This window comes from Vanacampus margaritifer, chromosome 10 (genome assembly GCF_051991255.1).
Source record: "Vanacampus margaritifer isolate UIUO_Vmar chromosome 10, RoL_Vmar_1.0, whole genome shotgun sequence".
Classification (NCBI taxonomy): domain Eukaryota; kingdom Metazoa; phylum Chordata; class Actinopteri; order Syngnathiformes; family Syngnathidae; genus Vanacampus; species Vanacampus margaritifer.
The window spans coordinates 6,202,638-6,210,415 of record NC_135441.1 but is presented as its reverse complement, the minus strand read 5'-3'; the positions used below and the strand labels follow the sequence as shown (position 1 = coordinate 6,210,415).

Below are 7,778 nucleotides of genomic sequence, written 5' to 3'. Positions count from 1 at the left end.
TTGTATATGACAGGCAAGGCCAAATGCTTAAAATGGTGGTCTGTGTCAAGTTATTTCCAATAAACTCAGTAAGCACAGAAAATGTCAAGGATTTTGAAGCCCTCAGACACCAACATATCAACAGTTAGAGCCCATTGTAAGTTTTTGCTCTACTGTTTACTTTTGCAAACTTTCCTCTGGCTTACCTTTGGCATTTATTTTTGTAATAATATATAATCTTTCCTAACCTATCCAGTCTTTGCATTAATGCAAGCTGTATTACTGCTTTGAGTTTTTTTAAAAACTCTATCATATCAATAGTTCAACACTAGGGCTGGCCGGAGGGTTTGTGCCCTGGTGTCCCTGGGGGGGCTGGTGCTTGCCTTATGGTCGACGGTGAAGGAATTGTATGATTACTATTTTAAGTGTAATCTTTGCGTGTTCAAAATCATTGTATCCGAGATCTGATGAACAAGGTTCCTTGCAAGGATTTATTTAAAAGCTTCCAAAGACACCGTTAAGACACCACATCTGAATGCAACGTGATGACCCCAAGAGTGTGACAATTTACAGAACATCGACACATTTATACCAAAAAAGCTAAAAGGTTCCTCCTCCTGTCTCATGATTGAACAAAGGGCAGACATGTCATCTCCTAGATTGAACAAAGGTGTAAGGTTGATGGTAAACAGACATCTTTATACAGTTCCCCTTCTTGATTGGGGGAACAGAAGTAATCAAAATCTGACCCCAGACCTTCAGTCCCTAAATGACAAGAGACTCTGACACATCATGCACATTGCCCCTCTAACAGCATTTGAGGGTACAAAGATCAAATAAAGTTCACAAAATCACCATCCCACTGTATTCTTTTAAACACTCATGATTATATCACATTGATATGCCTATAAGTAAATTCAAAAACAGTAAAACATCAAATTGAAAATGTTAAATGTCTTCAGTCCTACCATTGAACTTCTATAAGTTCAAAAACCGGACATTTAATCCCACAATAGTCTAGAGAGAAAGTCCAGCGTGAATCTTGATCGTCGCAAAAATGAAGCAATGTTTATGTGTGGAGTTCAGAAAATAAGAATAGCAGGTGAAAGAGAGAGAGAAAGATAGATGGGCTTAGCAGTCAAAATTCAGTTTGATTCATTAAAAAATTCGGTGGAAGGGGCATAATAAATGTGAGGCATAACACTATGTGATGTGGTTAAGTGTCACGACGCAATAGCAGATGTGTCTGTCCCTCGAAGCCATCTCCTGGTGAAGGTCTTGTTGAATGAAAAGTGCGTTCGACAGTTGGTCAAAATTTTTTTAAAAAGAGGCGTTTGTCAGCCTTTTTCCGAACCCTGGCTCACTGTCAGAGATCGCAGGAAAGGTCACGGGACTTCATTCCCAGTGTGACTCTTTCCTTGTGCATTGATGAAAAGGGGCATGTGATTCAAATCACCATTGAGTGATTTCCCCCTTTCACCAGCAGATTGACACTTGATCAGCTTTTCCAGGCGAATCAACTGTGCCCATCTTTGCCCATGGAAAAGGCACTCCAATGAATCTTCTTTCAGCGACCTCCTTCAGCTTCTTCTCAGTCCTCCTGACCAGCCGGGATGCTTGTTGACGCTCCTTTGACTCAATGTCGAGCTGCTCCTCCATTTGAGCGATTTTGGCCTCCAGGGAGGCGATGGTGGACTTGTACTTTGACTTGATGGTGCTTTCAAGCTCCTGCAGCTTCAGCTTCAGCTCCTTGTTTTGGCGATCCAGCTGGGAACGAGCGCCCTCCAGTCGCTGGACGCTGCTGTGCTCGGCGCCAAGCTCCGTGGTCAGCTGCTCCATCTGCAGTGTGGTTCTCTTCAGACGCTCGTTGATCATCTCGGTGTTGAGTAGCTCCTCCTCCAAATCTTCCTCCAACTGGGCTATGCGAGCCTCCAGCCTCCTCTTCTCTTCAGTCAGCAGAGCATTTTTAGCATTGCCGTTGTTAATCTCATCCTGCTCGTCTCTCTCTGCCTGCGTTTGTCTTTTGAGTCTCTCGACTGTGGCAAGATCCTCCTGGTAGTGCAGGGCATCTGCCTCCAAGGCCTCCAGCTCACGGGCTAGCGTTAGCGCCCGCGTGTCCTTCTCCCTGGCGTCTGCTTCGGCCCGGTCGCGCTCCTCGGCATACTGGCTGGAGATGGTCTTCTCCTCAGCCAGCATCTGGTCAAACTTCTTCTGTTTCCTGTCCAGGTTGGAAACCACCTGCCTCAGGTTGTCCTGGTCCACCATGAGGTCATCCAGCTCCCGCTGCAAACGGGTTTTGGTCTTATCCAATTTGTCGTAAGCGGCCGTCTTCTCTTCCAGCTGCTGCTGCAACGAGTCGGCGTCACGTTGGACGCACTTGCGAGCTTCCTCCGCGCTCTCCAGGTTGGCCGTCTCCTGATCCAACTTCTTCTTCATGTCGGCCAGCTGTGCCTGAAACGTAGCAGACCTGCTTCTCCACGTTTCTCTTGCTGCCCTCCTCTTCATCCAGCATCTCGCGCAGGTTGTTCTGCTCATCCTCCTGCTGCCGCAAGCGAGTGGAGATGTTGAGCTTCTGACGAGTCTCCTCTTGGAGCAGTTCCTGTGCATCCTGAAGCTGAGACTCCACTGAAGAAAGGTCTTTGCTGAATTTGATGTTTTTGTCCTCGGCTTCAGTCAGAAGGCTGTTGACATTGTCCAGCTCAGACTGCATTTTGGCCATCTTGTCCGCCATCTCCTGCCTCTGCCGTTCGCTGTCTCCAAATTTGACCTGAAGCTCCTGAACTTGGGACTCTGCTTTCTTGCGACGGTGCTCTGAATCGGATTTGCCTTGCGTCAGGGTCTTGAGCTCGATTTGCACCTCGTTCCATTCGCTCTCTAGGGCCTGTTTTGATTTCTCCATAGACATCTTGTTCCGCTTGGCCTGCTCCAGCTGTTCATTAAGCTCGTCAAAGGCCTGGTTGTGTTTCTGTCTCATGTCGGCCATCAGCTGCTCGTGGGCCTTGGCCTCGTCCTCCACAATCTTCTTGAGATCGGCAACCTCCGTCTCACGTTTGCTCCTCAGCTCCTGCTGTGTTCTCTGGCGTGGTGGGAGCGCTTCAATCATCACGAGCGTTGCAGCCTTTATCTGTACGCTCAGCGAAGAGTTCAGAATATGGACCGGAAGTTTATGCAAATCAAACCAGCCGGAGTCTTGATCAACAATGTCGTCCATTATATGTAGTAATTAGTCGTTTTTAATATTTATAAAGTCAGTGACGTCTCACTTATGATACTACGATATAACAGATCAAAAATATTCTCATTAATCCCCCCAAAAATATTATTATTATATATATTTTTTTTTCTCAACAAATAAAATAAAACAATCTGCGCGACTTTAATAAATATATCCAGGATCTTCACGGACTTACTTCTCACACAGCAGTAATTCCTATATTTGCCGTGGAAATTCAATATCATATGCCTTTTAAACGGCGGAGCGCTCCTTTCAGCTAAACAAAATTATCCAAAAACAATAAATATCGCGATCTCTCGATTTCTTAGCAATAGCATTTATAAATAATAAAAGCTATGCGTCAACCTGTATCCCTGAAAATAAATACTGCTTTAAGACGATCACAAAGCAGTCTCTTGGCTCCTTCGCAGCGAAAAGTTGTCTCCAACTCTACATGTACTTAACAATTGCCTCAGAAATGCAGGGACTTACAATCTCTAAGATTTCTTCAGAACGAGACTGCCGTGTGTTTTCTGTAATTTTTAATAAAACGCCTGCTTCAGCCCGTTTGCAACAATCCGGCTTAATTGTGCACCATCATCGTAACGTTACGTACCTCATCTGCGCATGTGTCTACCAGCTGAACAAATCTATTCAAGAATCTAACGGTTTCTTAACAGCGGCGTAAGTCCGCTGCGTCTACCTGTGCCTCTTAGTACCAAATTTATAACAGCGGCGTACGTACGCTGTGTCCATTTATACTTTTTAATATCAAATTTATTCAAGAATCTTTCGACTTCTTAGCAGCGGCGCAACCCGCTGCGTCTGCCTGTGTTTCCCTTTCAGCGAGACAACCAACGTAACGACACTTCCGTAAACAATGCTGTCGTCACCACGTACGTGTACAGTTCGAACACCGTAGTAAAATCCGAAATCAGGGACTTCGTGTCCAACACAACGACTTCAAATTTTACTAACACCTTTTCACACAGATCTCATCACAATGTAATTTTTCAAGACGAATACCAGCTGCAGCGACTCAAAACAGACACAATTCCTCAAACGTGGATAAATGTCCACTCACCGTAATTAATTAGGCGCCTGGAATTGCATCCGTCCGTGAACGCCACAGCTCGCAACGTCGCTCGTCGGGTTCACCAAAATGAAGGAATTGTATGATTACTATTTTAAGTGTAATCTTTGCGTGTTCAAAATCATTGTATCCGAGATCTGATGAACAAGGTTCCTTGCAAGGATTTATTTAAAAGCTTCCAAAGACACCGTTAAGACACCACATCTGAATGCAACGTGATGACCCCAAGAGTGTGACAATTTACAGAACATCGACACATTTATACCAAAAAAGCTAAAAGGTTCCTCCTCCTGTCTCATGATTGAACAAAGGGCAGACATGTCATCTCCTAGATTGAACAAAGGTGTAAGGTTGATGGTAAACAGACATCTTTATACAGTTCCCCTTCTTGATTGGGGGAACAGAAGTAATCAAAATCTGACCCCAGACCTTCAGTCCCTAAATGACAAGAGACTCTGACACATCATGCACATTGCCCCTCTAACAGCATTTGAGGGTACAAAGATCAAATAAAGTTCACAAAATCACCATCCCACTGTATTCTTTTAAACACTCATGATTATATCACATTGATATGCCTATAAGTAAATTCAAAAACAGTAAAACATCAAATTGAAAATGTTAAATGTCTTCAACGGCTCCTTTCTATGGTTAACGTTCTCATGTATTCCAGATCCACCACACCAGCATCTACTGAAAATCAAACACAATTTGCTTCTCCCACTGGTCGCTGAATCAGTGGAGGCTGGTGTTTGTGGATCTCACTCTGCTTCATCTATCCTTCCTTTAGACTTTCCCCTGGTCTCTTGAAGTTTCCCTAAACTGTTGGAATTTAGATGTTTCTGGGGTTGGTGAAAGATTCTGGCTTTGTAACTCTGGGTGGTAGGTGGTGTCTGGTTGGTGCTCGATTTCACTTTGTCTCATCTTTCTTTCCTTTGATCCTTCCTCTGGTCACCTGACAACGCTACGACCCTGGCAAACTCTGAAGTATCCAGATAATGCAAAGGGTCTGATATTTATAACAGGTTTCAGATCAATTACTGATTTTGTATCACATGATATAATACCACTAATAGATTATTTTTTTCCTGTGTGAGGATGTTTAAAACTGTTCCAGCGGTAAATATAGTTAAACTGTCTGCAACTGCCACAGCGACGGTTAATATCAGCAACAGAAGCTAAGGTGGCTTGACATGATGCGATTTTATTAGGATGAAGGTAGGAATGACACTAACTTTCCTTCCTCTTTTATATACAACCTGGGGGGCTCTTTAAAAATACCACTTAAGTGTGGGCCAGATTGTAAAATGTACCAACCTTTATGGTTGTGACCACCACAGAGGAGTGGCGGTCCATTTCAGTGAGTTTTAGATGTCGGGACTACAGAAGAAAAAGTGATGGTAAGATTCGGACCAACTAAGCTTTTGGTAAAGGGCTGTGCTCTGGCACCCTCCAACTTTATGCTGACCGACCACTACCAGGAGCTGACCACAAGGACTCAGCCATGTCTTTGTCATTGAATACGTTTTTCCACTCCAGAGACAACTAATGATGCCATTCCTGGGGTGCATCCTCTTGCCGGAGCGCCACATTTTCAATTTGCCTCTCTCGAAGCTCACCTGGTGATTAAGAATGCCTTTGGCATACTTCCTGCCCACTGGAGCTTGCATTTGGCATACTATGGAGATACATCACAAAGCTGTAAAGAAGTGAAGGCTATGTGTGTTCTCCACAACTTCCTGCTGAAAAGAACCAATACATCTTCAGGGAAGCGTCCAGCCAGAACAGGTAAAACCACTGCCAGGTGTAGGAAGAATTGTTGTTGCCAATAACTCAACAAGAGAGGCTATCAGGGTTAGAGAGGCCTTCATGTCTTTCTTGTCGGCTGAGTTGTGATACACAAGCTCTCCCCAAAATGTCTCGGTTAAGAGCCACCCAAACTTAATATTGAGCAAAATTACTGCAAGATTACTTGATCAGTACCACGTTCACGCAAAGTCATCAATTATAATACAATATCATAATTGCCATAAGCAATAATAATATATATATATATATATATATATATATATACATACATATATATATATATATATACACACATATATATATATATATATATATGTATGTATATATATATATATATATATATATATATATATATATATATATATATATATATATATATATATATATATATATATATATATGTGTGTGTGTGTGTGAATTATGAAGGAACTAATAATAATAATAAAGGATATTAATACACACTAAATTTTGGAGAGTAAATTTTACTCTAGAAAAACACTATATTTGGTCCCAGTCTAAACATAAAAAATTATAATCACTCAAGAGTTGCGGAACAATCCCACAACCTTCAGCATGGCAGATGGCCACTCTACCACTTGAGCTATACTGTGCCTACTGTTTTAACATATTGCTAGTGTGTCCAAAAATTGTCTTGGAAGTACGAGGATTCCACCTGACACCGGCGATATACTGACACACAGTAAGAGCGGCATGGCTCAGCGGGTAGATTGGCCATCTCCAAACCTGAAGGTTCTGCGATCATTCCTCAACTCTTGAGTGATTTTTATTTTATCTTATTTAATATTTTACTTTAAGTGTTAAGTTTACTCTGTTTAGACAGACTCAACACCCTCATCAGGGTCCTCAAAAGTTTGTCCAACCTACCCACATGTGTTTTGTGTTTTTGACCATGTCCCACACGGAGTCTGTGAGAGTTCGTCGTGAGTATGGGGTACCTAACCGCTTGATACGTGCTATCCGGTCCCTATACCACTAATGTCAGAGTTTGGTTCGCATTGCCGGCAGTAAGTAGGATTCCTTTCCAGTGGAGGTTGGACTTTGCCAAGGCTGACCTTCGTCACCGATTCTGTTCATAACTTTCAGGAACATAATTTCTAGGCGCAGCCGAAGTGTTGAGGGGGTCTAGTTTGGTGGCCTCAGTAATGCTGCTCTGCTTTTTGAAGATTGTGTGGAACTCTTGGCTTCTTCAAGCATGACCTCCAACTCTCACTGGAGCAGTTTGCAGCCGAGTGTGAAGCAGTTGAGATTAAAATCAGCACTTACATATCTCAGAGCATGGTCCTCAGTCGGAAAAAGGTAAAAAATTTCCTATCTTATCTAAGTCAAATGACTCGGAAGTATTTGGAGGATAGGATCATTTGAAGTCTACAAATTCTTAGGAAAAATGCCCGGATGCCACCTTTAAGAAATCTTTAGAAAAGGTTATTTCTGACCAACCTTTACAGAAAGCATATTACCCATATCTTTACGGCACCAATATTCAAAGCTACAGGACATCACACAAAGCTGCTTAAGTTTCATGCTTAAGACTTCCTACAAGTTCAGAGTTCCGTTCCTACGCTGGCAATGTAACCCGAATTTCGACTTAAGACAGATTTCACTGTTAAAGTCAATGTTATCATTAAAATACTGTGTACAGTAATAAAAAATAAAAAAACATAT

The 7,778-nt window shown here is 42.6% G+C and overlaps 1 pseudogene; it reads right to left on the bottom strand.

Moving 5' to 3' along the window:
• Positions 1 to 442: 442 nt before the first annotated feature.
• On the bottom strand, positions 443 to 4,915 carry LOC144059529 (uncharacterized; annotated as a pseudogene).
• Between the last annotated feature and the right edge of the window lie 2,863 nt (positions 4,916 to 7,778).